This window comes from Triturus cristatus, chromosome 6 (assembly GCF_964204655.1).
Source record: "Triturus cristatus chromosome 6, aTriCri1.1, whole genome shotgun sequence".
Classification (NCBI taxonomy): Eukaryota; Metazoa; Chordata; class Amphibia; order Caudata; family Salamandridae; genus Triturus; species Triturus cristatus.
In genome coordinates, this window is record NC_140589.1 from 285,781,801 (window position 1) to 285,807,761 (window position 25,961).

Below are 25,961 nucleotides of genomic sequence, written 5' to 3' on the forward strand. Positions count from 1 at the left end.
GATCACCTTCCAAACCTCTGTGGGAAAAGCATGAGAAAATATTTTTCTCTCAATCATGATATCCCAGCAGAAGGCTTTTTCACATGGTGAAATCACCTTAGAACATACCACAATTCCTAAAATGAGTATGGTACCATCAACAAATGATTTATAATGTAACTAAAGTCTTAAAACCTTCTATTAACTGCAATGCTTTTTAATGAGGTGCTATCATGTATATTGGTCCCAAGATGGCTGCCAACACTTCTTGGATGAAGTGCTGACAGCCAATCAGATCTCAGGATGAGATGTGTGGTTAGGCTCCGCCCACATATATATATGATTTTACTTTTGATTTTCTCAGGAACTACTGAACAGATTGACACCAGACCTGCAAAAGGCACATCCCTGAGCTGAGGACTACCTCTCTGCCAAATTTCAAGTAATTCTGTTCAGCCGTTCGGGCTGTACCTTGGACTAAAGGTCCCTATGGAAAATTGCATGGGGAAAACATGTTTTGGGACCCCCCTTTTTTCTCAGCCCCCGCTTGACGAATCCCCCCGAGACTTTCAGGTTAGGAGCGGAGCGGAGCGCCCCACCTATTTTGAAAATTTCGCGAGGATTCGTCAACCGGCGCCAAAGTTATTCCAAATAGAATGTTGCGGATTTCCTATGGAAACTATATACTGGCGACCCTCGCAAAAGTTTCAAAATAGGTGGGGCGCTCCGCTCCGCTCCTACCCTGAAAGTCTCGGGGGGATTCGTCAAGCGGGGGCTGAGAAAAAAGGGGGGTCCCAAAACGTGTTTTCCCCATGCAATTTTCCATAGGGACCTTTAGTCCAAGGTACAGCCCGAACGGCTGAACAGAATTACTTGAAATTTGGCAGAGAGGTAGTCCTCAGCTCAGGGAAGTGCCTTTTGCAGGTCTGGTGTCAATCTGTTCAGTAGTTCCTGAGAAAATCAAAAGTAAAATCATATATATATGTGGGCGGAGCCTAACCACACATCTCATCCTGAGATCTGATTGGCTGTCAGCACTTCATCCAAGAAGTGTTGGCAGCCATCTTGGGACCAATATACATGATAGCACCTCATTAAAAAGCATTGCAGTTAATAGAAGGTTTAAAGGCTTTAGTTACATTACAAATCATTTGTTGATGGTACCATACTCATTTTAGGAATTGTGGTATGTTCTAAGGTGATTTCACCATGTGAAAAAGCCTTCTGCTGGGATATCATGATTGAGAGAAAAATATTTTCTCATGCTTTTCCCACAGAGGTTTGGAAGTGATCTATAAGCTAAACTGAGACCTTATTTTCTGTAAATTCACATTATCTTTCTCAGTCATGTGAGAATGAAGTCTGACATTCTCAGTAAAACATGTACATCCAACAAGGGCAGAGACTGTCAGTTGATTCCTTTGTGTTCTACTGCAGCTTCCCAGAGTGTTCCAAAGAACAACTAGAGCGCTAACAGTCCTACTTATAATAAACGTATGGCACACCTGAAGCCATCTTGCTTGGATTAAAGTGGTACCTCTTAAAACATTTAATTTAAAAAGGAACAAAATGAGGGGGTTCATTTTTCCATAACAAGTATGATTAGTGCTGCAGAAAGAAAAATTAGGGCACATTTTGACTTCTGAAATCCTCTTTTATTTCATTAAAAAATTCTGACATGCAGACTGAAACATGCACTTTCAATACCAGCAGCAGTTTTCCCTGGTGAGCAGTAGCTTTACTACAGTGATCTAATGAGCAAAAAGAGTGCTAACATTCTGAATTTATGGCAAATGTGTGACACATCTGAATGCCTTCTTGTTGGAATCAAAGTAAAAAACTGAAAGTATTTCCTACTGAGGAGACTGCAGTAAATGAGGAAATTAGGAAACTTCTTAACAAATAAGTCTCCCAAGATGGCCACCAGAGACAAAAAGAGCCCAAATGTAGCCCAAATATCACCCAGATGTAGCCCAAGTATAGCCCAATGACAGAATGTCCCAGAGTGTTCTTAAAAACAACTAGAGCGCTTACTGTCTACATTATGACAAAAGTATGGCACACCTGAATCCATCTTGATTGGAATAAACTGGTAACACTTAAAACATTTAATTTAAAAAGGAACACAATGAGGGGGTTCATTTTGCCATAGAAATTATGATTAATGCTGAAGAAAGAAAATGAGGGCACATTTTGAGTGACTTCTCAAATCCTCTTCTATTTCATTAAAAAATTCTGACATGCAGACTCAAACATGCACTTTTAATACCAGGAGCAGACTTCCATGGTGAACAGTAGTTTTACTACAGTGATCTAATGAGCAACTAGTGTGCTAACTTTCAGAAATTATGGCAAATGTGTGACATATCTGAATACCTTCATGATGGAATCAAAGTAAAAAACTGAAAGCATTTCCTACTGAGGAGACTGCAGTACATGAGGAAATTAGGAAACTTCATAACAAATAAATCTCCCAAGATGGCCACCGGAGACAAAAGAGCCCAAATGTAGCCCAAAATCACCCAGATGTAGCCCAAATATAGCCCAATGACAGAAGTGTGCAAAACACTTATTATTTTGTGTTTTTGCAGTGTTATATAGTGCAGACTTGTCAGGTATTGGAGTGCTTTACATGAGCATTGGTTACATCACACAAGAACAAATTCATTTTGGTTGTAGACATGGGGAGACTAAGTGATTTGACCAGAACCCCAGAATGTCGAGCTGAAGCAGAAACTCCAACCTGGTTCCCCAGTTGCAAAGTCTGCTGTTCTGGAAGTAACACCACATCCTCTCCCCTAAGTGCAACATATAATCAAGTGGTCAACTGGATAAAAAAACATAAAGATAACAAATAATTTAAAAGTGCTTTGTCGCTATTTGAAAACTCAGAAAATATGTCCTTATTTTAGTCTTTTAGAGCACTAACCATAATTTTGATGCCAATAAGACCCTCTCATATATGTAATTTCTAAAGGAAATGCTCTAGGTATTACAGTTTTGATTACATCAAGATGACGTCAGGCGTTCCACACTTTTGTAATAAATATAGAATGTTAGCAATCTAGTTGTTCATTAGGATACTGTTGAGAGGCAGAGGCCAGGGGCACGGACTCTGAAAATTGAAGGCAGGTAGGAGGGTGCAAAGGCAACAATTTAACCACACTGAGCAGGCAGGAAGGGCCGTGGCAGCACAACAGACTATGGAGGGCAGTGGAAAGGGGGGCAGGGGCAAGAAACCAACAATACAGGACTTGCAAGAGAGGCTGTGGCAATGTAATAGACCATTGTGGGCAGAAGGAAGAGGCAATGGTAGTACAACCATACATGCCAACAGACCCGATTCAGCCAGGAAACGTTTAAGCACAAATGGGCTTTATTTGATGTGTCTCCTGTCTACAATCTCCTCTTTTTCAATGTAACTCAAAGGGGAAAATCAATACCCCAGTTTTTTTTCAAAATCTCCCTCTTACCAAGTTCAAAATGTTCGCAAGTATGGTACATTGGATCATGGAAGGAAATGGGGTAGGGACATGGACTTGGATAACAGAGGACAGGAGGGACATGGAGAGGTGCACCAAACTGACCCTGCAGGGCAGGCATCAGGGTTTGCAGCAGCACGATACACCACACAGGGCATGCGGGATGGGAGTGCAGCACAACAATCCATAGAAAGCAAGAGGGAGGGGACAGGACCATGCACATGGACAACAGAGAACAGAGGGGCAAGAGGCAATGGTAGCTAGCTGACCATAATGGACAGACAGGAGAGAAAGCTGCAGCATAACAGACCATAAAGGGCAGGAGGGACGGATCAGGGGCATTACAATGGAACAGACAAGCCAGGAGGGAGGGAGTAGGGGTCTGCACATGTAAACAGAGGGCTGGTGGCAAGGGGGCAGGAGCAGCAAGATAGCCATGGAGGTCAGGCAGGATGGGCACTAGAAGCAAGACACACCATGAAGAGCAACAGTGAGACTGTGATGGCATACACACAGACCATGGAGGGAAGGTGGGAGGGGGTCAGGGGCAGCTAACTGACCACACAGGGAAGGTGGGAGGGGCCATGGCAGCCAGAAGACCATTCATGGCAAGTGGGAGGGTTAGTGGCAGCACAATGGCTATGATGGGCAAGAAGGAGGGTGCAGGGGCATGCACAAAGGATGATGGAGGATAGAAGGGAGGGTCAGGACCTGTGCACAGACAAGAAAGTTCAGGGAAAGGGGCCTCACAACAGACCGCACGGGGCAGGCAGGAGGAGCAGTTGCAGCACAACAGACCAGGGAGGGCAGAAGGGTGTGGCAGTACAATGGACCATGTAGGACAGGAGGAAGAGGATAGGGGCATGGCATGTGGACAGGCAGGGTGGAGGTGGCAGGGACAGGTTACAGTCATCTGACAATGCTAGGCAGGTGGGAGGGGAGTGGCAGCTCAACAGAACACTCAGAGTAGATAGGAGTGGCAGGTCCATGGAACATGGTGGGCAAAAAGGATGGAGCAGGAGCATGCACAAAGACATCGGAGGGCAGGGGGAAGGAGAATAGGGGCAGCAAGCTAAGCACAGAGTTTACACAGGAGGTCAATGATGGGGCATAGAATTGGGCAATGGAGGGCAGGAGGAGGGGACTGGTACATCATACTAAATTGAGGGCAGTGGCAGCACATCAGATCATGCATGGCAGGAGGGATGAGGCTAGTCCATGGATTCACACAACAGAGGATAGGGACGAGGGGGATGGGGCAGCAAGCTAACTGTTCAGAGAAGGCGGGTATTAGGAACTTTATTGCTTTTAAAACGTGTGTCTGTGCGAACTACTTAAAATATGAACAAGTATGCAGCATAATCTCACTTTTATTCAGGAAGAAGAGGACGTTTGTGACTGTGACTCCACGCTCACTTGGCAGAAACACCCCCTGACCCTCCACCCCCTATCGCAAAATGTAATGCCCGTGAAAAGGGTAGGTGAACAGAGTGTTATATAGAACATAGTCCTAAGAGCACGATTGAAAATGAAAACTAGATATAGTGTATGGTATAAACTATGCACCAAAAAGTGTGATATAAGATGAACCGGGCGTGAAATATAATATGCAATACATTGTGCGCAATGACAGATTCATTGCAGAGCGCGAGATAGCACAGGCACTAGCGCGTGCTATGCGATGTGCGCCTTGGAGTGTAATATGCACAGGGCAGTGTTGTGTAACCTAACTAGTCTCTAAAGTTGTAATATAAAATATGTGCTGGGGAGTGTAACGTTGCATATGCACTGTGAGAAAGATATGGATCCCAGATTGTAATATGTATGGCATAGATTTGTAGAGTAACAACCTAGGCAATTCTTGTAAACAACAATAGTCAATATTATTACAGATTATTATAGTTGTGAACTATAATAATCTGTGCCACTACACTTGTTTATCTTTTATCTTTATGTAACCCGTTATTTATTTTAACATCTGTTATGAAATTTTTTTATTATGTATAGAATAAAATTGTTTTTAATTGTGAACGTATATAAAACTTCTAATTAAAAAAGAATCACAATCTTATTTTCTGTTTCGTCTCACTGTTTAAACTGGTCTGTCTACAAAAAGTAAAATATTGACTATTGTTGTTTACAAGAATTGCCTAGGTTGTTACTCTACAAATATATTGTACCCTGTCCTAGGAACTTTCAGGGGGTCCTCATTCTCTACACAAAAAATATGTATGGCATAGAACTGTGCGTTATAACATAGGCATCGAGGAAGGCACGTTAGATGGCGCAATATAACCCGTGCGAAGACAAGTGTGGCATGACATATTCACGGGGTGGTGTTACAGTGCACATGGGCTAGAGAGTGTCAGAGCATATGCACTAGCTGGTGGAATACAACACAGAGGTGTGTGGCACTCGGCAGGCAATGGTGGGTGTGACACAGCATTGGGCTCTGCCAGGAGCGCGCTGTGACTCTCAAGTGATGTTCGTCCCCTTTCCAGAGAGTAAAATAAAAAGTATTACACATCCGGCAGTGGATGTGTGTTTTATTAACCGTGAGGGGGGTTTCTTACATAGTTTTGGTCGAATTTTTGTAGAATCCCCTTTGAATGGCTTGGTGTGCATGTGTATTAAATGTGCCCGTCAATAGCTACCCATGTTTGTATAAATAAACGACAAGGGTGTCTACCGGGATTAGGCACGGTAGGGCATCAGACATCTCAGAGCTTCACTAGTGGTGTAAATACATTCCACGTGGATTCATTGTATGCATAGTCGCCTTTTAATGAATATCACTCAAATCGTCATGGTGATAGGTACGTACGGTTTGTCCAGCATGTCCTAGGTGTGTCTATAAATATATATTTTTTAAAAATAATAAAAAACAGTGGCCGGCCCTGGGGATTGGGGTAAAAAAAATATAATTAGGAGACAGGCCCTGGTGGATGGGGTCATCAGGGCCAATAAATTAGAATAAGAAGGGGAACCACACAGCCCCCCTTCTTAAAAAATTTAAATAAATAAAAGACTGGCATCTTGCCGGAGGCCACGCCCCCTCTTTGCAGCACTCTGCAAACGCGCCCCCTGGCGAGTTGTAAGTTGGGGAATTAATTCCTCTTCAATACTGAGGGTCCCTGAGGGCCAACTAGCCCAACAGGCATCTCCAGTATGCACCAGGGAGCTGCGCTGCAGACAGGTGTTCTGAGGCCAAGCCCCTTTTTACACCTCTCTGCAACGCAGCTCTGTGGCGCTTACTGGAGGTACCTAGTGGTCTAGTTTGACCCTAGGGACCCTTAGGATTCAAGGGGACTTAATCTCTCAACTTAGAACAGCCACAGTACGCCTTTACACAGTGGTGAAGGGAGGGGACGGGGCCTGAGGTGACGTGTGCAAACACGCACTATGGCACGTTTTAAATTGGGGATATAATTTCCCTTCAATACTGAGGGCCCCTGGGAGCTAACTAGCCCACCAAGAGCTTCCAGTAAGCGCCACTGAGCTGCATTGCAGAGAGGTGGTCCAGGCTGTGCTACTTTTTACACCTCTCTGCAACGCAGCTCTGTGGCACTTACTGGAGGTACCTAGTGGGCTAGTTGGACCCTAGGGACCCTCAGGATTCAAATGAACTTAATCTCCCAACTGAAAACGGACACAGGGTGAGTTTACACAGTGGTGAAGGGAGGGGACGGGGCCTGACTTAACGTGTTCAGAAACGCCCTGTAGCCTGTTTTAATAGGTAGTTTTAATCCCCCTGCCCTATTATATACTAGGGGCTTACAGAGGAGGTCATGCTAATCACAGGGGGACCCCAACGCATAATGTTCCCTAGTGTATGTAGGTGTTTTCACTATATTCTAAGTGTCTTTTAACATAGCACTGGCTCTAGGACTGGTTAGTCAGACTCAGTTACCACCAGTATCCGTCTGAAAAAGTTGAGGGTACAGGATGATTTTGCAACAAGGATTCTTTCTGCTCTTCTTTTTGTTCTTTCTGCACTTTATCCTTCTTCCTGCACTTTTCTTCGTCTTTGAGGACTTCTGTTGCTTCTTTCTGCACTTCTTCTTTTTTCTTTCTGTGCATTTTTTCTTCTTTTTTCACATGTCCTATCTCTGTAGGCATAGTTAGAAATTAGCATTTAAAAAAACCTTTGAAATTCACAGAAAAAACCATAGGTTTCAGGCACGTTATAGTTAGGAATTAGCATTTAAAAAACCTCAGAAATTCACTGAAAAAACCATAGGTTTCAGGGGTGTTATAGTTAGCTGAACTTTTCACTTGTACAAAACCATTGAAATTCCCCCGTTATAGTTAGTTCAGCTAACTATAACTCACGCGCCCGCAATGCACTGCTGATGACGTCACATATTACATCACTCATGACATGGTCAGTGACATCACTCATGACATCACTGATGACATCTCAAATGACATCACTGATGACATCACTGATGACATCATCCTTGTGATAGAGTGGCAGACCTCCTCTCACCCTAATATAACCTTTGATACACACATTCAAAAATAGAGACTAAAATTTTCAAAACAATGGACATACCAATACCAGTTACAACAACCTCTTCAGTAATTCTAAGATCCACATACACATCCACTCATTCACCAACAGTCCTATACAGTCACTCATACATGTACTCACTCATCATATGTACTCATACACCTATACATCCTGTTACACAATGCCACTCATCCATAGAGTTACTCACACACATAGTCACTCATGCTAATAAAGAATCAAGCATACATTTACTTGCATATACAGTTATACACACACCACCACACTTACTTCTACGGAAACTTACACATACTTAGTCTTTGAAACAATCACTTATAGAAACACATACTTATTCATACAGGAACTCTTTCAATCTCTCACTCTCACATATACTCACTTAAATACACCAATAGTCACATATACTAGTTTAAAACATATGTAGTTACTCATAAAGACACTATTGAGACAGTCATTCACTCACTAACACACCCATACACACACTCATCCACCCATACTGTCCTGCACACATGCTGTCTTCAACACATACAAACAGTGAGTCACTCATTCATGCACCTATGCACTACGTAATACCCCCCACCGAACCATGCAGACACTCAGACTGATACTCAAAAAACCAACTAATAACCTATATAGACACCCATGTAGCTACTCACCAACCCATGCAGTCACAAAGTGAGAGACTGATACAGATATTTACATATTTAAACATTGCTCACTAAGCCATGTATTCACTATGATGCACTTAATCAGTCAGTTACGCAATCAATTTTTCAAAAACAAATCATCCATTTAGACACTTATATACCCATTTATTCTTCCATCGACCTTGAGATATACATATATAAAACATATTTAATTTTCAGAAAAACAGACATTCGCTGGATGATGTCATCAGTGATGTCATCAGTGATGTCATTTGAGATGTCATCAGTGATGTCATGAGTGATGTCACTGACCATGTCATGAGCGATGTAATATGTGACGTCATCAGCAGTGCATTGCGGGCGCGTGAGTTATAGTTAGCTGAACTAACTATAACGGGGGAATTTCAATGGTTTTGTACAAGTGAAAAGTCCAGCTAACTATAACACCCCTGAAACCTATGGTTTTTTCAGTGAATTTCTGAGGTTTTTTAAATGCTAATTCCTAACTATAACGTGCCTGAAACCTATGGTTTTTTCTGTGAATATATATATATATATATATACATGCCGGATGTGCTGGATGGGTATTAACAACGTGCACTGCCCTGGGATGGACGTCATGGACCCTCAGACAACCACAAACGCTGAGGTACATCGAGCACCGTGGTGCGTGTGCTGCAGGCAGCATTTTTTGCTTTTGGCAAGCAGGTGTGCAGCGCCTGCACTTCAAACGGCAGCCGTGTGGCACTGGCCCGTTGCGGCGGCCTTTATAATTTATTTTGGCACACTGACTGACAGTGGCGTCAGTAAGTGTCCCCAAATAAATTATAAAGGCCACTGCAACGGGCCAGTGCTGCGCGTCTGCCGCCCTCAAAATAGTGACGCCTGGGGCGGACCGCTCCCACCGCCCCCCCAGCTACGCCAGTGAGCAGGTGCGCAGCACATGCACTTCAAACGGCGGCCGCGCTACACTGGCCTGATGCTGCGGCCTATATAATTTATTTGGGTACACTAACTGACAGTAGTGTCAGTGAGTGTCCCCAAATAAATTTTAAAGGCTGCCGCAACGGGCCAGTGCAATGCGGTCATACCCTCAAAATAGTGATGCCTGGGGCGGACCGCCCCCCAGCTATGCCGCTGGTGGCAGGGGAACACTGGCTGTGAGCAGGCACCCTCCTGTATCTTTACTGCAGGAATGTGGTGACATATCTCAGTTGTGGCGCAGGGGCCAGGGCGGCTGACTCCGGAACACGGAGGCTCACAGTTCGATCACTGGCGGCAGATCCGCCCTGCACCATGTGACTCTGGGCAATAGCTTGCTTAATCTTCCCAACAACCCCCAGCACCTTGACTCCGTCGTGTACTTGTTCTTGCTTTACAAATCCTGGACATTTACATTTAAAGTGTCCCCTTTCTGACAGCTACGGATACAGCAGTTTTTTTGGGGGGGTAGTTTTATATAATGCAAACTCGACCCAAAGGTATGAGAGCGCTTTACATGAGCACCAGTTGTGTTACAGACGGACACATTCATTTTGTAAGGCACAGGGAGATTAAATGATTTGTCCAGAATCATAGGATGTTGAGCATCCCTAAAAAGACTCAAACCCAGTTCCACACCCAGCTTCGAGATCGAGCACTCAAGCCCTTAGGCCACATCAATGGAGAACAGTTGAGAGACTTTGCATTTTACTACATCCCTGGTGTTAGAATGTCTTACTCCTGGAATGAGCTATGGGACTCTTCCACCATGTCTTTACTAGTGCAGGCTCCAGTAAGCATTATTCCACTGTCCTCCCTGTAGGGAGGCCCGTGTTGTTAAGGCCGCCCTTGACAACACTTAAATATTGCACTTCTTGCTAAAATCAAATGAAACATACCTGTGTTTGATCACTTACCCTGTGTCAAATATGTTTTTCTTTAACATGCCTTAGGGTCTTTCTAGTTCCTGTTTGCTTGGGAGGTGAGGCATCGGGTGACAGCCCTGCCGGCTGTGGCAAGATGGTTCACTTATTCACTTCCCACGACCAGCATGGGGAAATGTCGAAACATGTGCACAGGAGGCTGGAGTGACAGCCGCAGTAACGAAGAGTGCACGGCAGGGAGTGAAACTGGGGCAACACACCGATGTCAGACTTTAACCTCACATCTGCGTGATGACATCAGCTTCGGGAATGGGGTGCACGGCTGTGCTCGGCGATAATTTATTTGGGTACACTGACTGACAGTAGTGTCAGTGAGTGTCCCCAAATAAATTATAAAGGCCGCCGCAACGGGCCAGTGACGCGCGGCTGCTGCCCTCAAAATAGTGATGCCTGGGGAGGACCGTCCCCACCACCCCCCCTAGCTACTCCTCTGCCTTTCTCCACCACTCTGAAAAAATGCCTATCGGTGAACTTCTGGTGGGGGGATGAGGTCCCCTTGCCTCCTGAGGGTTCAGGACTAAAGTGGACTTCATCCCCCAAGCAACAGAGGTTAAAATGACGTTATAGTTAGCAAATAGAATTTAAAAGAAACTTAGAAATTCACTGAAACCCCCGAAGGTTACAGAGACGTTATATAGTTAGGGTCAGATTTCACTCATATAGTACCAGTGAAATTTGACAGTTATAGTTCTTTAAGCTAACTATAACTTACGCCCCCGCAATGCACTTCTTGTGATCTCACATAATACATCACTCATGACATGGCCAGTGACATCACTCATGACATCACTAATGACATCTCAAATGACATCACTGATGATATCATCCACAAAACTACTCACACACCTACTCACACACACCCCTACAATCACTGACATACCCATTCAGATACCTATACCAGTATTCACACATCTACTCAATTGTCCACAGAGCCACTCACACACTCACTCGTTCACTCATATAGCCACTCACACAACCATTCACAAACCATAAGGCCACTCATACAACCAGTTACTCACTCATAAAGCCAGTCACATGACCAGACACTCACCTATATAGCTACTCACACACCAACGTATTTACATACAAATTCACACACCCACTCACTCACCCAATCAGCCTCTCAGCATACTAGCCCTCATACACCCACTCACACAGCCACCTACATACACATTCACACATCTATACAAGCACACACATCCCTGTACTCACCCATACAGCCAATCATACAGACGCTCACTGTCCAATACAGTCACTCACACACAAAGTCACTTAATGAAACACCTACTCAAACAGGAACCCACTCACCCATACAGCCTCTTGCACACCAAGTAACTCACTCATAACGCCATTCAGACACCCACTCACTCATTCATACAGCTACTGATACATCCACTCACTCACCAATGTAGCCACTCACACAGCATCACACTCACCCAGACAGCTACTCACACACATACTTAGTTACCCATACAACCACTCACACACCCATACACACAATGATACATACAGCCAAACAGCCACTCACATGATACATATTAAAAGTAGTATCAATCATTAAAAGTACACTTAGTATGCTACTTTAACTTTTATAGTACCTTAGTATGTATGTTTAACAATCATAAACCTTACAAAACACTTACATCCACTTGATGGTGTCATCAGTGATGTCTTCAGTGATGTCATTTGAGATGTCATCAGTGATGTCACTGACCATGTCATGAGTGATGTAATATGTCAGGTCATAAGCAGTGCATTGGGGAGCGTAAGTTATAGTTAGCTCAGGTAACTATAACTGCTGTATTTCGCTGGTTTTGTATGAGTGAAATCTAAGCCCAACTATAATGTCCCTGTAACCTTTGTTTTTTTCAGTGAATATATATATAAACCTTATTTTTTCTCAGTGACTATATACATATATATATATCTTTTTGCCCTATTGGTTCCAGTTGGGCGAATGGCTCTCACGATGTTAGCAGTATGTTACTCCTCCAGCGGAACCATGGTGTTAAGTTTTTATTAGCCTAGTGCCGCACCATCAGTTAAAGGAGTGCATTAACCAGGGAAGAGTTCTATGCTGATTTAATATTTTAGCACAATTAACCAACCCAATGTGTTTCGGTCTTCTCTCAGATCTTGATCACGGATTGATCTCAACCACATCCTGTGTGACATTTATTTATATTACACATAACATCATTTCCTCATCCGCATTGCTTGATGGTACATGTGGTCTTCAATATTTGTATAGATTTCCAATGTTTAAAGTGACTTTGGTCAAGTTAGTGCAATTATATATATATTAAAAGTATAAGTTATATTACTATTCTTTTGTACTACTGAGTGATACTCTGTCTAAAATATGCCAACTGAGTGGTACTGTGACTGTCTGTATCAGTGTGGGAGTTTGTGTCTCAGTGGCTGTTTGGGTGTGTGAGTGGATGCGAGAGTAGCTGCATGGGTAAATAAGTGAGTGTGCGGCAGGTGAGGAAATTAAGAGGGGTATCTGAATTGGGCATGAATCATGGAGTCTTTAATCTATTGGCAAGTGGCAAAACTAAGACATACTGGGGGATATTCTCAATGACCAGTGATACCTACCGCAAACGCCAGTTAGCGTCAGTTTTTTTATCGCCGCCTAACCCTGAAAACTATTGCCATGTTAGTGGTGTATTACCAAGCAGTCGCTACATGGCGATAGTATCAGGGAACAGCGGTAAAAACTGCTTCTAGCATCAGCGCGATGGCGATAGGAAATCCTGCGTTAGCGGGCGATAACTACTGATAGGCCCATTAGAGGCAAAAAAACTCACGCTATTCAGCCCAACGTGAGTTTTTTTTGTCTCTAATGCAAAAAATAGCTTATCAGTCAACCTCCATTATAAAATAGGCATATAAACCAATAACATGCAGAATGGAGCAGCCAGGGCCAAGTGCGGCACACATCAACAACTCCTGCAAGCTAGCAAACATCCTGGATGACCAGGATGAGAGCCTTGATGCCTCGCTGGACCTGCGCCTGGAGCCTGGATGCCTCGCTGGGCCTGCGTCTGAAGCCTGCATGCCTCGCTGGACCTGCATCTGGAGCCTGGATGCCTCACTGGACCTTCGTCTAGAGCGTGGAGTGGGATGCGGAGGAGCTGTGGAGTCGATGAGTCGTGGTGGTAGACATTGAGGCACAACGATCACCCGTACCTGGTGGTGAAGTCTTGCAGGTCGCATGGAGACACGTTGCTGACTTGTGTGAGAAGATCACCTTGCGCACCTTGGAGCTGTTAATAGTAGAGGCGCTCCTGTGCACCAACGTAGGGAGGTCTGCATCGCATACTATGATCCACCACTACACCGGGGTGCTGGCAGGAGATTACCAACAGTGGGTGCCGCCTCTCTGCATCACAGGCCGGATGATTTTGGGCTGCGCCAAACTTGTGTGGCTTGAGCGCTGCAACTTCACACCTAAGGGGGCCCTGATGCATCAACTGCATTGGGAGGTTCACCAGTGGACTTGGCGGTGACTGCTGTACCCAGCCTAGTGAAATCCCTCCTGGCTGAGGCACCTGCTGGCTGAGTCACAGATTTGGAGAAAGTGCAGCGTATTGCACCACAGTGTCAATGTCCAGGTAAGGAGAAGGTGGGACACATAGCGCAGGACACCTGGGGTTTGAGTCCCCCAGGCCCAGCACATGTAGATGACACACCCCCAGTGGCGACTCATCCGCTATGGCAGAAGAGCGACAGAACCACTGCTTTCAAGCAGTGCAGAAGAGGAACAATCACCAAAGCAGTCATGCGCACTTCCCTGTTTGTAAAGCAGGCTGCATTACAGCCTGCATGGAGAACTTGCCCACCCCTCCAGCACCTGGCTGCATGCCTTGTCCCGTTGCCAATTATCAATCCCACCGCCGCATTGCAATGTTGTGATTGGCTCAGGGGAGGGAGCCTGGCTGCCTACTTCCTGGAAACAGATGCAGGCAAACAGGAGCAACGAAGACACGGGACCAGGCTTTGAGGTAAGACTTCCCTTATTAACATTTTTACCACATCCTCTCACACACACATCCCCACATACACGCCCCATCCAGTGTTCTTTCCAGCGTTTACCACCTCACAGCTATCCAGCCCCCCAGCACTTCTCAATGGCAGCGTGCTGTGCGCCCATGCACAGCGGGCATACCACCTGTGTGCCAAATGGTTGCGACGCATGCCATAACATTGCATTCCATTCCAATGCATACTAATACTAGGCACATTGCAACAGTAGAGTAGGTGTTGCATAGCGGAGACATTGATATCACTATTCCCACTTCAGTGAGTGTAACTCAAAACTAACCTTTGCACCCCAAACCCAACCATGAACCCTGGAATTCCTTTTCGAGCCCCCAAAACACACCCCAATTTTCATATTTTAACCCAAAGCACACCCCAATTTTCACATTTTACCTCAAAACACACCCCAATTTTCATGTTTTAACCCAAAGCACACCCCAATTTTCACATTTTACCTCAAAACACAACCCAATTTTCATATTTTGCCCCAAAACACACAACAATTCTCATATTTTACATTTGAAACCCATACCCACCCGAAAAACCTAAAATGAACCCATTACTGACCTCATAATCTGTTGCCATCAAATGCGATGTAAAGGCACCTGCGTTGTCGGAGTTGCGTTGCTAATGATGTACTGCCTGCGTTGTAATGGTCATCTCCCGTGCCAATGGCACCCTATAGTCTATGCCATCTGCCCCTGGACCGCACTCAGCACCAGGGAGCCTTCCTTTTGGACACTCCACCGCTACGGCGCCAGCACCCTCCTCACTATCAAACCTGGATGCCACCTCGCCTGCCAGGACTAACCTCTGCTCCGGACGGACATCGTCATGGTGATCACTGACAGCTGCAGTATCACCCGCAAGGAGCACCCCGACCATCAAGGAGGAGGCATTGCCATCACCTACTGAAGCACACTCCGACTGACCACGCACTCTAATGACCCAAGGGTGACTATGGACCACATCAACTCCCAGATCCGAACCAAGCCCAAGCACATCCTCTGCGACACCCTCATGTGCAGGCCCCCCATTTTCCAATACCATTGTGGACCTCATTGCACCCCAGGGTCTCCCATCCACCAACGACATCCTACTCAGTGAACTCAAGTTCCACCTGGACAACCTTTGTGACCAGAACACCGCCGCCTCCTAGGGAAGGTCCCCTACATCAGACACAAGCAGTAAGTCACCTCAACAAGCCACATAGCAGGACACACGGTCGTGCACGTCACCTCCACCAGCAGGAACTTTAACTACAGCCACAAGAGCAAGAGCCCTGACCTCCTGGCCTTGGAACAGCTCTCCCTCCATGCAGCACAGCCCAGTCATCGCCACCGCTGACACGGGAGAGCAGGGTTTGAGACCGCTCTTGACCCACTCCCTGCACCTGCTTGCCTGATTGCCTTGGTTCTCTCTGCTTAACTCAGCCTTACTTTTTTCTTTTTTTCAGTGCCTGCCATTGTGTTTTTTTTCCTCCCTGTTACTTCTCTGTTTTTTCGTTCCTCTCTGGTTTTGCCTTCCCCTTGACCCCGTCCACCTCCCGATCTCCCCTTCCCGCTTGCCTGCATCCCCCCTCTCCTACTTAATGGAGCCTGGGCACGCTGCCGGAGAGCCAAAGGCAAGCCCGTGTGCGCCCGTCCATGACCAGACCAAGACCAGCACCAGGGGCCCTGCATCTCTGACAACCCACCGCTACAACCCTGCCGCCCTCCACGCACTCAACCCCAGAAGACGCAGAGACTGCCAACAAGCCACACCTATCACAAACCAAGGCCAGTTCTCCTGCTTCAACTGACACCAGACCCTCACCTTCACCACCAATTCTGCACCACCCAGCACCACCAAAACCAACACCAGTGATGCCCTCAGATGCATCCTCCTCAATGTGCGCTCTGTGCACAAACACACCGTAGAGATCTGGAAGCTACTCGACTCTCTGTCGCCAGACATCGCCTTCTTCATGGAGACCTGGACCAACACCTCTTCCGGCCCCGACATCAGCACCGCCATCCCAGAAGGATACAAGATCCAGAGGAAGTACCGCCTCAACCACCCGGGAGGGGGCCTCGTCAGCACCCACAAGAACACCATGCACCTCAGCACCTCCAGCGAAATCTTCCCCTCCGCCGAACACCTGCACTTCCAGATACAGACCAGCCCCAACTCCAAGCTGAGCAGAACCCTCATCTACAGACCCCCGGCCCCTGGGCCCCCTTCGCCACAACCATCATTGACCTCATCGCACCGCACGCCATAGCCTCAATTGACTACATACTCATAGGCGGCATGAACTTCCACCTTGACAACCCCAGTGACCCCAACTCCACCACCCTGCAGGACAACCTCACCAACATTGGACTTAAGCAACTCATCACTGCACCGACACAAAGGGCAGGACATACCCTCGACCCCATCTTCACAGCAGGAAACAGCGTCCACTTCAGCCACACAATGCAACCCCAATGGACCGACCACCACTGCGTACACTTCACTGTTGACAAACCGAAAGCACCCAAACCTTCCCGCACACACCACGAAGTAACTGGAGCAAAGTCACAGATAAGCATCTCAACCTCACCCAAGATAACTACACCCCAGCATCTGACACCAACGCCGCAGCCAGAGAACTCCACACCTGGATCGCCAACTGTGCATACAAACTCGCCCGCTGTGTAACACCAACAAACACTGCCCCAGAAAAGCAGCATGGTTCACCACCGATCTCCAAGAAGACACCTGAGACGCCTGGAGAAGAACTGGAGAAACACTCAGACACCCAAAAACTACACAACCTGCAAGAACGCCATGATGTACTACCACAACCAAATCAGAACTACCAAAAGGACTTTCATCCACAACAAAATCCTCGCAAACTCCAAGGAACTCTTCACCATCATGCGGGAACTAACCAACCCCCGCAGCGAAGGCACTGACAACACCCTGTCCCAAGACCTCTGCAACAAGCTTGGAACCTTCTTCCACCTCAATATCAAAAACCTCTATGACAACTTCGCCAACCACCCATCAGACGCCACAGCTGGCCCATCACCCATACACATCAGCCAGCCCACCATCACCACCTGGACTCCAATCACAGATGAAGACACCACCTCGACCATGAAAGGCATCCACTCGGGAGCCCCCACGGACCCCTGTCCTCCCTACATCTACCACAGAGCCACCACCGCCATCGCACCCAAACTACAAATCATCAACACCTCCTTCGAAACAGACACCTTCCCAGATGACTGAAAATGTGCAGAAGTCAGGCCCCTGCTCAAGAAGCCTACAGCCGACCCCACCGACCTCAAGAATTACCGGCCCATCTCACTCCTCCCCTTCGCAGCCAAAGTTGAAGAAAAAACTGCCAATAAGGATCTAATACCATTCATCGAAGACAACGCCATCCTCGACCCGTCCCAATCCAAATTCCGGAGCAACCACAGCACCGAGACCTCCCTACTTGCCGCCACAGACGACATCCACACCCTCCTGGACCAAGGACACTCCGCTGCCCTCATCCTGCTTGACCTATCAGCAGCCTTCGACACCGTCTCCCACCATACACTCATCGCAAGAATAAATGACGCCGGCATACAAGGAACAGCCCTAGACTGGATCTGATCATTCCTCACCGGAAGAAGCCAAAGAATCAGACTGCCACCCTTCCTCTCCGACCCCACGATCATCACATGCAGAGTCCCACAGGGGTCGTCACTGAGCCCAAACCCTCTTTAACGTCTACATGGCCCCCCTCGCAGCCATCGTCTCCCTCACCAGAGACCCTTCCAACGCCAGACTCAACTTCCAAAAAGGGATGCAGGAAGTAGAAATCTGGATGACCAACAGCTGCCTTAAACTCAACGCCGACAAGACTGAAGTCCTCGTCCTTGGAACCACCCCCTTTGCATGACAACACCTGGTGGCCGTCCGCCCTTGGAAGCCCACCAACCCTCTCAGACCATGCCAAAAACATCAGCATCGTACTTGACTCATCCCGCACCATGAACCGACAGATCAATGCTGTCACCTCCAGCTGCTTCAACACCCTCCGAATCCTCCACAAGACTTTCAAGTGGATCCCCCCTGAGTCAAGAAAGACAGTCACTCACGCACTCATCACCAGCAGACTGGACTATGGAAACACACTCTATGCCGGCATCAACAAGTCCCTACTCCACTAACTCCAGATGATACCGAACACCACCGCCAGACTCGTCCTCGACATCCCCCGGCACAAACACATCAGCCCACACCTACGTAGGCTCCACTGGCTCCCCGTGGAGAAAAGAGTCACCTTCAGAATCCTAACCCACGCCTACAAATGCCTGCACAACACCGGACCCGAATACCTCAACGACAGAATCAACCTCCACGTACCCAAAAGGAACCTCCGATCCTCCAACCTCACACTGACAGACACCTCGCACATCCACATAGCCGGAGCAGGCGGAAGATCTTGCTCCCACATCGAGGCCAAAATACGGAACGAACTCCCGGCAGACATCAGGCACACCCTTCCCTGAATACCTTCAGAAGGACGCTCAAGACCTGGCTCTTCGGCTGAATGGCTTTACTGCCCCCCCTCCCCCTCATCACCTTGGGACCCTCATGCGTAAGTAGCACGCTCTACAAATCCTGATTGATTGATTGATTAATAGAACACTGGACTCTCCTGGACCGATCATCATTGGTAACATCACGTCTTCACCTTGCCCACCAAACGCCACCACGATCATCACACCCCATTGCAGCTGGATCAAGGCCATGAAGAAAGTCTCGTCAACTCACTCGCACCAGCACTCCACCAATGCTTCCAAACGATGACACCGCGGTGCGCAAACACCACCGATGGATCTCCAACAGCGCCGACATTCTGGCACCCCTCATGAATGCCACTGCGTCAGTACTTTCCGCCTGCCTGATGGCAGGCGTGAGGGTGATGCAGTGCCACAGGGATGGGCTGGCCCCAAGCATTGCTGGAGTTGCATCATGGTTGTGACACGACTACAGCAATGCATGACTTTAGCGCAGACAGAAACTTCAGGTTTCCTGATGTATCTGTCATTACTTGAGTCATGGAACGCTGTCCAGTGAATACAGCGCATCCATGCTGTCGCAAGAAGGGCATAGTGAGAAGTGTTGCAACGCCGTCTTGTTGCAGCGCTGCAACACTTTTCATTACTGGGACACAGGAATGCACACTATCTTATTGATAGTGCACATTCCTGCACTGTAGTTTTGTCGCAGGGCAGGGCTGCGACATTGCTTGCAGCGCTGTCCAGCACCAAAACCTGCTGAGATGTGTCCCCAAGTGTTATCCCTATTTTTAAGACCAGCTATTTTCAGCTATTAAGTAACTGGCTCTAACTGCAGTTAGAGACAGTTTTTCTGGTCTTCAGAAGTTCAAGGATCCCCCTGTGAATATGGAGTAGTGGTGTATTCATGCGTTTTTGCACGGCAACACCTCTTCTGCGTATAATTATTGCTAATAGTAGTGGCGATCTTTACAATGGATGCTTTCGCCTAAAAACTGTTGCTAATGGCTGGTAGTGATAGCTTGGTAATAGAGAGATAAAATTATCGCCGTATTAGCGGCGGAAAAGTGCCACTAGCACGGCAATAACTCCTTGAGAATATGCCCCACTGTTTTGTCTGCTTGTACAAACCATGCCACCAGTAGCACATCTGTAGTAGGGACACTGTGGTCACCACACCAGCTTGGGTAGATGCTACATCCTCATGGGCAGCTAATATTAATTCTAGAATGTGGTCATAGTTGGGAATCACACCATTTAAGTGCCCAAAATATTGCTTTTGCTACCGCCCACCAAATGGATGGTAGCAAAAGGAATATTTTGAGCACTTATGTGGTAGGAATTTTGTTGGATAATTTTTTAGGTAAAGGGTTGCTGTTGAGTGCAGCCTTCATGGCAGCCATGGTATCTTCATCTAGCTTGCATGAGAACAAGTAATCACAACTACTGTAGAAGTCTTAACTGCAGATTTGGTGGCTTCATCAACCAATGAATTCCCTACAATCTTTATTCCAACATGCTGATGGCTCAATGTGTGCATCACATGAGCCTGTGACAAATTGTGTTTAAGTTGTGCCACCTTTATCCAGAGCAGCTTAAGTTTTATAGTACTCTTTGAATCTCTGAATCCATGTAGGTGCCAGTAATATAAATTGTCATTTAAGGACTAGGCACAATAATACTATTCACACACTATGAGTGTGGGGAATTGTGCATCAGAATTTTCTATTTCCAGATTCAAGGCTCTCAATTCAGTCAGTAGTGCAGTAAAATCCCCCAGGGTGCATGAAATGTTTTTTGAGGATGGAATTTTCTATCCAACATGAAACCATGTACTGCGGCGCACGTCACAGAGTATTGGTGTTTGGTGACTATTGTATGCTGGGCTGAACCATCAGTAGGTCTTATGTGTTTATTCTGGTCAAGAGGCAATATATTACTGGGCCTGGGTTATTGGTGGTCATATTGGAGAAATGTTTGTGTCTGTAAAGTAGGGTTGAAGACATAGGGCCATATTCTCAAGGGGCTATCGCCGAGTTAACAGCACTTTAATGCAGCCAAAGTCGTGATAAATTTACCGCCTCATTCACAAGTTTTCTGGTGCTAGCAGCCACAAAAAACATCGCCACAGATGACCCCGGCAACTATCGCTAATGAGATGAAGAGTAGGTGTTCTCGTGCAAAAAGCTGCGACAACACCACACCCCAACATTCTCAATGACCAACCTGATCTGCGATAAGATTACAAAACAGGTGATAAGGCGCGTTAGTACCAGGAAATTAACACCTGCTCCGACCTGGTGCAAAGTCGGACTACAACCTGCACCAGAAAAGAGAGCCCAGCCCAGAGCCACACCTGAAGACCAACAGATGCCATGGAGCCACTGAACTTGTGTGCCGGACACCCAAGAGGGCCGCAACACCCACCGCCACCACCTCCAGGACCACCTCCAGGACCCCCCCTCTCCGGCGCCCCCCCCGGCCAAAGACATGCCACTTCAACCACACAGAATCATGTACCAAATAACCCACATGATGTCGCACAATCACATCTGGTGACATGCATGTTTCGTCACAAAAATGAGCATCACACATTCACCTTTGAAGCAACAAATGGAAATGTATTAAAATAAACACAGAAATGAAGACACATGGTGGCTCCCCTTGGGACAATCCGTAGGTCATAGCCCGCAAGACAAAAATCATGATGAGAAGGTCTGTCCTGCGCACATCAAGGGACAGAGAGAGAGCGAAGGAGAGAGAGAGAAAGAAAGAAAGAAAGAGATATATAGACAGACACAGAGTGGGAGAGAGAGATAGAGGGACAGAGAGGGGGTGAGAGATAGATGGACAGAGAAGGGGAGAGAGAGATAGACGGACAGAGAGGAGGAGAGAGAGATAGACGGACAGAGAGGGGGAGAGAGAGAGAGAGATAGAGAAAAGAAGAGAGGGACAGGGAGAGAGAGTGCCGACACTGTGAACCCAGCCCACTCTGCTCACCTGCTGCCAGTGGTGTGTCTCCAACCACATGCCGGTATGTAGTCCAGTTCACCAGGTCCCACATCTGAGACAGACCCATCATCTGAACCAGAGTCCAGATACCTGAATGGCAAAGTACATACAATTGCACATGACATCATCGCCTGTCCGCCCATGCGCACCCAGGCAGCTGCACCCCAACCCCTCCTGCCGTCCAGCGGTGCATGCGCACACAGGCAACTGCAACCCAGCCCCTCCCGCAGCCCAGCAGTGCATGCCCACCCCTGCACACCCAGGTAGATGCACCCCTGCCCCTCCCACTGCCCAGTGGTGCATGCCCGCCCCTATACACGCTGGCCTCACTGCTCACCTTCCGCCACTGACGTGTAGAAAAGAGGGCCCACCACGTGCCACTGCAAACCACAAGCCTGGGGCCCGCAGGCATGGCACCCTCCACATCATGAAGCCCTGCTCCACAGGCCACCAGGTCTCACATTTGGTGCTGGGTCTTGATTACTCCATGGCAGAGGACATACCAGTGCACCCGGCATCATCACAGGCTACACACCCGCTCAGCCTCATAGGCGCCACTAACTCTGTGATCCAGGAGGCAACGCCATGTAATGGTAGGCCCGCACTGCCCGTTGGCTCAGGGCTGCACTGCGACCCGCAGCATGGCACACAAAACCTGAGCCGTCATGACTGCCGGGATGGGGCCTCATCGTAAGCTGCACACCTGCTCAGCATTTAAGGTGCCCCTACGTCAGTGCACCGAAAGTCACCGTCCCGTGATGGTATGCCTTTGCCGGAAGTCTGTTCCCCGCTAGACATGGACCCTCTATAATTGGGTATCGTGGTGCGGAGGCCATCATGTCACCTCCGGGCCTGCGGAATGTGATGTCGCAGGCCCATGGGCTCCCATGCCTACATGCACACCACACGGATACACCCCAGGAGAGGTTGGAAATAGCATCGTGCATGTGCGCCCGGCCCTATTTATTGGCAGGGTCACATGTGCTGTGATGCGTGTGCTGGATGGGTGTGGTGTGGGTGTAAACCAGCCGTGAGGGAGTGACCGTGGCATGCTGACAACTAGACCTGTGAGCAGCAGATCACTACAGGGGAGTCCTGGCACATGTGGTGTTGTTGTCCTCCCCTGGAGCGTAAGTGTAGTGGGCTGGCCAGGCTTATGCCAGTCCAGCATAAGGGTCTGAACAATGACCCCAGGGCACTGGGCGTGGTTCCATACGGGGCTGGACGAGGAAGTAACAAATGCGTGTGTTGCTGTTGTTGCGTCGGCGCAACCGGACGACAATCGGCAATGTGTCACCCTGCGACCCAAGTCCAACGACATGCACCACATGGACATAAGAGGAATTCACTGACCCTACATTCATGCATACTTCCACACTTGAAAGACCATAGAGACACATTCAGTGGAGTAGTGCATCTGGAGCAGTACAGAGCCATACAAACCCCACTTTCAAATGTTGGCCCATGGAGGGCCAGCCAGAGTAATTCAGGAAACGATAAGTACAAAAGAAGTGGAAGGGTTCAGTCTGCAGTCTGTTAGCTGTGTCATTAGCAATCAAACAGAATATGGCAGTCCGTTGCGAGGTCCTAGGTGAGTGTCGCAGAGTGTATCGGGGGACGATGGAAGGTGATGATGCAGAGGGCAGAACCAAGCTGAAACCGGCCATATGGCGGAGATGAATGCTACAGTTTTCTCCGTACCAGTAAGGCGGTTTCATCCGCATCTTCGTCCTCTGCTGTTTCATGTGCCTCATGTGTGGGTGGTTCTGGCCTTTCTCCAGCAGTGTGTGGCAGTGACACCTCAGGGGCCGGAGGTGGGATGTCTGCCGCAATGTGTAGCACTGACACTTCAGGGGGCAGAGATGTGGATGTAGTGGTAGCAGCAGCATGCATTGGTGCCAGGCCTTGTGGCAGAAATGCCATGAGGATGGTTTTGCGGTCATTGTGAAACCCAGCTACCTCTCGCCGGTGTGCTGCCGTGGCAGCTGCTCTTTCCGCATTGACCCTCTCCATGGTCTCCATGAGCCTCCACATGAGTCCTAACTCCCGGACGAGCTCACTGGAGCCACCCTGACTTGTCGCACAGTCAGGACTCTGGCGATGTCAGCCATGGTTTGTTGGAGGGCATGGAGCGGACTGTCGGTGTCTGTTAGGGACTGTGAGTGGTCCCTAATGGGACTTAGACACCCACGTATGACATCTAGTGTGTCTGCCATGCAGTCAAAGCCCACCCGCACCTGTTCAGCTAGCTGCTCCTGGCACCCCAACACACAGTGTTGGAAGGCCATGTGTTCTTCATGGGGGTCCTGGGAGGCAGCCGTGGTGGTGGGTGCTGCCTGCCGTGTGGTCTGTGCAGAGGGTGGGGAGTCCCCGTTACAGCTGGGCTGCCCTGCTCCTGGAGGTGGGCTGCGGAGACTGTTAATGAACTCTTGGAGGGCATCAGAGTCGAAGCTGCGGTGGTCCTCTTCGTCATCAGAGAAGAGAGGTTCGGGCTGCTCTGCAGGAGGTGTTGATTGTCCCTCTGCAATGTGAAGGGGAGATGCAGTTTAACAATGTGTTCACATGTGTGTTGTTGCATTGTACATGTTTACATACAGACTGCATGACTGTGTACATCGTGGCTGTTTTGGAGGGGCTGCCCATTTGCTGTGGGATAGCGGACATTTTGACAACATCACAGAGACTGTTAATGAACTCTTGGAGGGCGTCGGAGTCGAAGCTGCGGTGGTCCTCTTCGTCATCAGAGAAGAGAGGTTCGGGCTGCTCTGCAGGAGGTGTTGATTGTCCCTCTGCAATGTTAAGGGGAAGATGCAGTTTAACAATGTGTTCACATGTGTGTTGTTGCATTGTACATGTTTACATACAGACTGCATGACTGTGTACATCGTGGCTGTTTTGGAGGGGCTGCCCATTTGCTGCGGGACAGAGGACATTTCGACAACATCACGGATGTGGGTTTGTATTTGTACAATATCAACTCCCTGCAATGCCACTTGTGATTGGCCAGTTTCTACTCCCCGTTGGCACCAGTTGTGTCATGTACTGGTGTGGACGTATTGGGGTTTGTGCCACTTTGTTGTCAGTGTTAAAGTGCTCTGCATGTGATGCGTGTGTACTGCATTGGGGGGTGGCCCCGCTGCTCTGTTTTTCTGCACCTTATCCCTTTCATGTCGTGTGCCTTTGACTTTTGTGCTTGTAGAGTGCTGACATGTAGCATACTTGGGTACATTGTTCTCTTGGTGGGAGTTGGGGTCTGGAGCATGGTTTGTCCGCAGATGTGCTGTGCTTACTTGTGCATGTGTGCCATTGTGCCCATCTCCCCCCTTCCCCCCAGTCCCTAGTCGTCACCCACCCTGGTGCTGTTGTGTCCATTCCTGTTGAGCAGTGTCAGGTCTTGCTCCGGCAACATCCATTGGGCTTGGCTGTTGTTTGGCATTTGTTTGTCAGTTTTTTTCTACTTTTATGGTGATTGTTCCCGCCTGACGCGTGTGAATTGCAGGCCTGTAGCTGGTTTTCACTGATTTTTGTATCGCGATTGGCCTAATCGCAGCTTCTTTGTGTTTGCATTTCGAATTATTGTGGTGTGGCGTTGATTTTATCGCGATCAGTTGACGCGTTATCTGGTGACTATCGCATGGTACCACCGTGTTGTGAATACCTGGTTAACACGGAGTAAAATTCCCGCAATGGACTGCCATGTTGTAGGTTGCGTTAAGTAACTTTTGCGATGGTTATCACACGTTCTCGAGAATATACCCCTGAGTCTACATCAGCAGACGTCAGGGAAGTGGATCATT